Genomic DNA, 8,617 nt, shown 5'->3' with positions numbered 1-8,617 from the left:
GTTCCAAGGCTGAAACGTCTTTTAAGGCCATAAAAACAAGTACATGTATTTTCTGCGCAGTAAAGTGATGAAAGCACCAGGTATTGATGAAAATGTCATGAAACTTGTATTTATTGTATTCAGAGACACTTTCTTGAAGAAAATCAAGGAACTTTGTATTCTTTAGGAAAATTCATTTTTGGCCTGTTCCAAGTCTGAAACGTCTTTTAAGACCATAAAATATGGAGTTGCAGCTCTCAGGCAGTAATGTCATGAAAGTACCAGGTATTCATGAAAATGTCATGAAACTTGTATTTATTGTGTTCAGAGACACTTTCTTGAAGAAAATCAAGAAACTTTGTATTCTTTAGGAAAATTCATTTTTGGCCTGTTCCAAGGCTGAAACGTCTTTTAAGACCATAAAAATATGGAGTTGCAGCTCTGAGGTAGTAATGTCATGAAAGCCTCAGGTATTCATGAAAATGTCATGAAACTTGTATTCATTGTATTCAGAGACACTTTCTTGAAGAAAATCAAGGAACTTTGTATTCTTTAGGAAAATTCCTTTTTGGCCTGTTCCAAGTCTGAAACGTCTTTTAAGGCCATAAAAAGAAGTACATGTATTTTCTGGGCAGTAAAGTGATGAAAGCACCAGGTATTTATGAAAATGTCATGAAACTTGTAAGTCTTGTGTTCTGAGACACTTTCTTGAAGAAAATCAAGGAACTTTGTATTCTTTAGGAAAATTCATTTTTGGCCTGTTCCAAGGCTGAAACGTCTTTTAAGACCATAAAAATATTGAGATGCAGCTTTCAGTCAGTAATGTCATGAAAACCTCAGGTATTCATGAAATTGTCATGAAACTTGTATTTATTGTGTTCTGAGATACTTTCTTGAAGAAAATTAGCAAACTTTGTATTCTTTAGGAAAATTCATTTTTGGCCTGTTCCAAAGCTGAAACGTCTTTTAAGAACATAAAAATATGGAGTAACAGCTTTGAGGAAGTAAAGTAATGAAATACCAGATATGCATGAACAATGTCATACAACTTGTTACTATTGTGTTCTGAGACACTTTCTTGAAGAAAATCAAGGAACTTTGTATTCTTTAGGAAAATTCCTTTTTGGCCTGTTCCAAGGCTGAAACGTCTTTTAAGACCAAAAAAATATGGAGTTGCAGCTCTGAGGCAGTAATGTCATGAAAGCCTCAGGTATTCATGAAAATGTCATGAAACTTGTATTCATTGTATTCAGAGACACTTTCTTGAAGAAAATCAAGGAACTTTGTATTCTTTAGGAAAATTCATTTTTGGCCTGTTCCAAGGCTGAAACGTTTTTTAAGGCCATAAAAATATGGAGTTGCAGCTCTGAGGCAGTAATGTCATGAAAGCCTCAGGTATTCATGAAAATGTCATGAAACTTGTATTTATTGTATTCAGAGACACTTTCTTGAAGAAAATCAAGGAACTTTGTATTCTTTAGGAAAATTCATTTTTGGCCTGTTCCAAAGCTGAAACGTCTTTTAAGACCAAAAAAATATGGAGTTGCAGCTCTCAGGCAGTAATGTCATGAAAGTACCAGGTATTCATGAAAATGTCATGAAACTTGTATTTGTTGTGTTTAGAGACACTTTCTTGAAGAAAATCAAGAAAATTTGTATTCTTTAGGAAAATTCATTTTTGGCCTGTTCCAAAGCTGAAACGTTTTTTAAGGCCATAAAAATATGGAGTTGCAGCTATGAGGCAGTAATGTCATGAAAACCTCAGGTATTCATGAAAATGTCATGAAACTTGTATTTATTGTATTCAGAGACACTTTCTTGAAGAAAATCAAGGAACTTTGTATTCTTTAGGAAAATTCATTTTTGGCCTGTTCCAAAGCTGAAATGTCTTTTAAGACCATAAAATATGGAGTTGCAGCTCTCAGGCAGTAATGTCATGAAAGCACCAGGTATTTATGAAAATGTCATGAAACTTGTATTTATTGTGTTCAGAGACACTTTCTTGAAGAAAATCAAGAAACTTTGTATTCTTTAGGAAAATTCATTTTTGGCCTGTTCCAAGGCTGAAACGTCTTTTAAGGCCATAAAAAGAAGTACATGTATTTTCTGCGCAGTAAAGTGATGAAAGCACCAGGTATTGATGAAAATGTCATGAAACTTGTATTTATTGTATTCAGAGTCACTTTCTTGAAGAAAATCAAGAAACTTTGTATTCTTTAGGAAAATTCATTTTTGGCCTGTTCCAATGCTGAAACGTCTTTCAAGGCCATAAAAAGAAGTACATGTATTTTCTGGGCAGTAAAGTGATGAAAGCAACAGGTATTTATGAAAATGTCATGAAACTTGTAAGTCTTGTGTTCTGAGACACTTTCTTGAAGAAAATCAAGGAACTTTGTATTCTTTAGGAAAATTCATTTTTGGCCTGTTATAAGGCTGAAACGTCTTTTAAGACCATAAAATATGGAGTTGCAGCTCTCAGGCAGTAATGTCATGAAAGCACCAGGTATTGATGAAAATGTCATGAAACTTGTATTTATTGTGTTCAGAGACACTTTCTTGAAGAAAATCAAGAAACTTTGTATTCTTTAGGAAAATTCATTTTTGGCCTGTTCCAAGGCTGAAACGTCTTTTAAGGCCATAAAAAGAAGTACATGTATTTTCTGCGCAGTAAAGTGATGAAAGCACCAGGTATTGATGAAAATGTCATGAAACTTGTATTTATTGTATTCAGAGACACTTTCTTGAAGAAAATCAAGGAACTTTGTATTCTTTAGGAAAATTCATTTTTGGCCTGTTATAAGGCTGAAACGTCTTTTAAGACCATAAAAATATGGAGTTGCAGCTCTGATGCAGTAATGTCATGAAAACCTCAGGTATTCATGAAATTGTCATGAAACTTGTATTTATTGTGTTCTGAGATACTTTCTTGAAGAAAATTAGCAAACTTTGTATTCTTTAGGAAAATTCATTTTTGGCCTGTTCCAAAGCTGAAACGTCTTTTAAGAACATACAAATATGGAGTAACAGCTTTGAGGAAGTAAAGTAATGAAATACCAGATATGCATGAACAATGTCATACAACTTGTTACTATTGTGTTCTGAGACACTTTCTTGAAGAAAATCAAGGAACTTTGTATTCTTTAGGAAAATTCATTTTTGGCCTGTTATAAGGCTGAAACGTCTTTTAAGACCAAAAAAATATGGAGTTCCAGCTCTGAGGCAGTAATGTCATGAAAGCACCAAGTATTCATGAAAATGTCATGAAACTTGTATTTATTGTGTTCAGAGACACTTTCTTGATGAAAATCAAGAAATTTTGTATTCTTTAGGAAAATTCATTTTTGGCCTGTTCCAAGGCTGAAACGTCTTTTAAGACCTAAAAATATGGACTTGCAGCTCTGAGGCAGTAATGTCATGAAAGCCTCAGGTATTCATGAAAATGTCATGAAACTTGTATTTATTGTATTCAGAGTCACTTTCTTGAAGAAAATCAAGGAACTTTGTATTCTTTAGGAAAATTCATTTTTGGCCTGTTCCAATGCTGAAACGTCTTTTAAGGCCATAAAAAGAAGTACATGTAATTTCTGGGCAGTAAAGTGATGAAAGCACCAGGTATTTATGAAAATGTCATGAAACTTGTAAGTCTTGTGTTCTGAGACACTTTCTTGAAGAAAATCAAGGAACTTTGTATTCCTTAGGAAAATTCATTTTTGGCCTGTTCCAAGGCTGAAACGTCTTTTAAGACCATCAAAATATGGAGTTGCAGCTCTGAGGTAGTAATGTCATGAAAGCCTCAGGTATTCATGAAAATGTCATGAAACTTGTATTCATTGTATTCAGAGACACTTTCTTGAAGAAAATCAAGGAACTTTGTATTCTTTAGGAAAATTCCTTTTTGGCCTGTTCCAAGTCTGAAACGTCTTTTAAGACCATAAAATATGGAGTTGCAGCTCTCAGGCAGTAATGTCATGAAAGTACCAGGTATTCATGAAAATGTCATGAAACTTGTATTTATTGTGTTTAGAGACACTTTCTTGAAGAAAATCAAGGAACTTTGTATTCTTTAGGAAAATTCATTTTTGGCCTGTTCCAAGGCTGAAACGTCTTTTAAGGCCATAAAAAGAAGTACATGTATTTTCTGCGCAGTAAAGTGATGAAAGCACCAGGTATTGATGAAAATGTCATGAAACTTGTATTTATTGTATTCAGAGACACTTTCTTGAAGAAAATCAAGGAACTTTGTATTCTTTAGGAAAATTCATTTTTGGCCTGTTATAAGGCTGAAACGTCTTTTAAGACCATAAAATATGGAGTTGCAGCTCTCAGGCAGTAATGTCATGAAAGTACCAGGTATTCATGAAAATGTCATGAAACTTGTATTTATTGTGTTTAGAGACACTTTCTTGAAGAAAATCAAGGAACTTTGTATTCTTTAGGAAAATTCATTTTTGGCCTGTTCCAAAGCTGAAACGTCTTTTAAGACCAAAAAAATATGGAGTTGCAGCTCTGAGGCAGTAATGTCATGAAAGCACCAAGTATTCATGAAAATGTCATGAAACTTGTATTTATTGTATTCAGAGTCACTTTCTTGAAGAAAATCAAGGAACTTTGTATTCTTTAGGAAGATTCATTTTTGGCCTGTTCCAATGCTGAAACGTCTTTTAAGGCCATAAATAGAAGTAAATATATTTTTTGTGCAGTAAAGTGATGAAAGCAGCAGATATTTATGAAAATGTCATGAAACTTGTAAGTCTTGTGTTCTGAGACACTTTCTTGAAGAAAATCAAGGAACTTTGTATTCTTTTGGAAAATTCATTTTTGGCCTGTTATAAGGCTGAAACGTATTTTAAGACCATAAAATATGGAGTTGCAGCTCTCAGGCAGTAATGTCATGAAAGTACCAGGTATTCATGAAAATGTCATGAAACTTGTATTTATTGTATTCAGAGTCACTTTCTTGAAGAAAATCAAGGAACTTTGTATTCTTTAGGAAGATTCATTTTTGGCCTGTTCCAATGCTGAAACGTCTTTTAAGGCCATAAAAAGAAGTACATGTATTTTCTGGGCAGTAAAGTGATGAAAGCACCAGGTATTTATGAAAATGTCATGAAACTTGTAAGTCTTGTGTTCTGAGACACTTTCTTGAAGAAAATCAAGGAACTTTGTATTCTTTAGGAAAATTCATTTTTGGCCTGTTCCAAGTCTGAAACGTCTTTTAAGACCATCAAATATGGAGTTGCAGCTCTCAGGCAGTAATGTCATGAAAGTACCAGGTATTCATGAAAATGTCATGAAACTTGTATTCATTGTATTCAGAGACACTTTCTTGAAGAAAATCAAGGAACTTTGTATTCTTTAGGAAAATTCATTTTTGGCATGTTCCAAGGCTGAAACGTTTTTTAAGGCCATAAAAATATGGAGTTGCAGCTCTGAGGCAGTAATGTCATGAAAGCCTCAGGTATTCATGAAAATGTCATGAAACTTGTATTTATTGTATTCAGAGTCACTTTCTTGAAGAAAATCAAGGAACTTTGTATTCTTTAGGAAAATTCATTTTTGGCCTGTTCCAGTGCTGAAACGTCTTTTAAGGCCATAAAAAGAAGTACATGTATTTTCTGGGCAGTAAAGTGATGAAAGCACCAGGTATTTATGAAAATGTCATGAAACTTGTAAGTCTTGTGTTCTGAGACACTTTCTTGAAGAAAATCAAGGAACTTTGTATTCTTTAGGAAAATTCATTTTTGGCCTGTTATAAGGCTGAAACGTCTTTTAAGACCATAAAATATGGAGTTGCAGCTCTCAGGCAGTAATGTCATGAAAGTACCAGGTATTCATGAAAATGTCATGAAACTTGTATTTATTGTATTCAGAGTCACTTTCTTGAAGAAAATCAAGGAACTTTGTATTCTTTAGGAAAATTCATTTTTGGCCTGTTCCAAGGCTGAAACGTCTTTTAAGGCCATAAAAAGAAGTACATGTATTTTCTGCGCAGTAAAGTGATGAAAGCACCAGGTATTGATGAAAATGTCATGAAACTTGTATTTATTGTATTCAGAGACACTTTCTTGAAGAAAATCAAGAAACTTTGTATTCTTTAGGAAAATTCATTTTTGGCCTGTTCCAAGGCTGAAACGTCTTTTAAGACCATAAAAATATGGAGTTGCAGCTCTGAGGCAGTAATGTCATGAAAACCTCAGGTATTCATGAAATTGTCATGAAACTTGTATTTATTGTGTTCTGAGATACTTTCTTGAAGAAAATTAGCAAACTTTGTATTCTTTAGGAAAATTCATTTTTGGCCTGTTCCAAAGCTGAAACGTCTTTTAAGAACATAAAAATATGGAGTAACAGCTTTGAGGAAGTAAAGTAATGAAATACCAGATATGCATGAACAATGTCATACAACTTGTTACTATTGTGTTCTGAGACACTTTCTTGAAGAAAATCAAGGAACTTTGTATTCTTTAGGAAAATTCCTTTTTGGCCTGTTCCAAGGCTGAAACGTCTTTTAAGACCAAAAAAATATGGAGTTGCAGCTCTGAGGCAGTAATGTCATGAAAGCCTCAGGTATTCATGAAAATGTCATGAAACTTGTATTCATTGTATTCAGAGACACTTTCTTGAAGAAAATCAAGGAACTTTGTATTCTTTAGGAAAATTCATTTTTGGCCTGTTCCAAGGCTGAAACGTTTTTTAAGGCCATAAAAATATGGAGTTGCAGCTCTGAGGCAGTAATGTCATGAAAGCCTCAGGTATTCATGAAAATGTCATGAAACTTGTATTTATTGTATTCAGAGACACTTTCTTGAAGAAAATCAAGGAACTTTGTATTCTTTAGGAAAATTCATTTTTGGCCTGTTCCAAAGCTGAAACGTCTTTTAAGACCAAAAAAATATGGAGTTGCAGCTCTCAGGCAGTAATGTCATGAAAGTACCAGGTATTCATGAAAATGTCATGAAACTTGTATTTGTTGTGTTTAGAGACACTTTCTTGAAGAAAATCAAGAAAATTTGTATTCTTTAGGAAAATTCATTTTTGGCCTGTTCCAAGGCTGAAACGTTTTTTAAGGCCATAAAAATATGGAGTTGCAGCTCTGAGGCAGTAATGTCATGAAAACCTCAGGTATTCATGAAAATGTCATGAAACTTGTATTTATTGTGTTTAGAGACACTTTCTTGAAGAAAATCAAGAAAATTTGTATTCTTTAGGAAAATTCATTTTTGGCCTGTTCCAAGGCTGAAACGTTTTTTAAGGCCATAAAAATATGGAGTTGCAGCTCTGAGGCAGTAATGTCATGAAAACCTCAGGTATTCATGAAAATGTCATGAAACTTGTATTTATTGTATTCAGAGACACTTTCTTGAAGAAAATCAAGGAACTTTGTATTCTTTAGGAAAATTCATTTTTGGCCTGTTCCAAGGCTGAAACGTCTTTTAAGACCATAAAAATATGGAGTTGCAGCTCTCAGGCAGTAATGTCATGAAAGTACCAGGTATTCATGAAAATGTCATGAAACTTGTATTTATTGTGTTTAGAGACACTTTCTTGAAGAAAATCAAGGAACTTTGTATTCTTTAGGAAAATTCATTTTTGGCCTGTTCCAAAGCTGAAATGTCTTTTAAGACCATAAAATATGGAGTTGCAGCTCTCAGGCAGTAATGTCATGAAAGTACCAGGTATTCATGAAAATGTCATGAAACTTGTATTTATTGTGTTTAGAGACACTTTCTTGAAGAAAATCAAGGAACTTTGTATTCTTTAGGAAAATTCATTTTTGGCCTGTTCCAAGGCTGAAACGTCTTTTAAGGCCATAAAAAGAAGTACATGTATTTTCTGCGCAGTAAAGTGATGAAAGCACCAGGTATTGATGAAAATGTCATGAAACTTGTATTTATTGTATTCAGAGTCACTTTCTTGAAGAAAATCAAGGAACTTTGTATTCTTTAGGAAAATTCATTTTTGGCCTGTTCCAATGCTGAAACGTCTTTTAAGGCCATAAAAAGAAGTACTTGTATTTTCTGGGCAGTAAAGTGATGAAAGCAACAGGTATTTATGAAAATGTCATGAAACTTGTAAGTCTTGTGTTCTGAGACACTTTCTTGAAGAAAATCAAGGAACTTTGTATTCTTTAGGAAAATTCATTTTTGGCCTGTTATAAGGCTGAAACGTCTTTTAAGACCATAAAATATGGAGTTGCAGCTCTCAGGCAGTAATGTCATGAAAGCACCAGGTATTTATGAAAATGTCATGAAACTTGTATTTATTGTGTTCAGAGACACTTTCTTGAAGAAAATCAAGAAACTTTGTATTCTTTAGGAAAATTCATTTTTGGCCTGTTCCAAGGCTGAAACGTCTTTTAAGGCCATAAAAAGAAGTACATGTATTTTCTGCGCAGTAAAGTGATGAAAGCACCAGGTATTGATGAAAATGTCATGAAACTTGTATTTATTGTATTCAGAGACACTTTCTTGAAGAAAATCAAGGAACTTTGTATTCTTTAGGAAAATTCATTTTTGGCCTGTTATAAGGCTGAATTGTCTTTTAAGACCATAAAAATATGGAGTTGCAGCTCTGATGCAGTAATGTCATGAAAACCTCAGGTATTCATGAAATTGTCATGAAACTTGTATTTATTGTG

This window comes from Cyclopterus lumpus, chromosome 14 (genome assembly GCF_009769545.1).
Source record: "Cyclopterus lumpus isolate fCycLum1 chromosome 14, fCycLum1.pri, whole genome shotgun sequence".
In the NCBI taxonomy this organism is placed as follows: Eukaryota; Metazoa; Chordata; class Actinopteri; order Perciformes; family Cyclopteridae; genus Cyclopterus; species Cyclopterus lumpus.
This window is presented reverse-complemented; position numbering follows the sequence as displayed.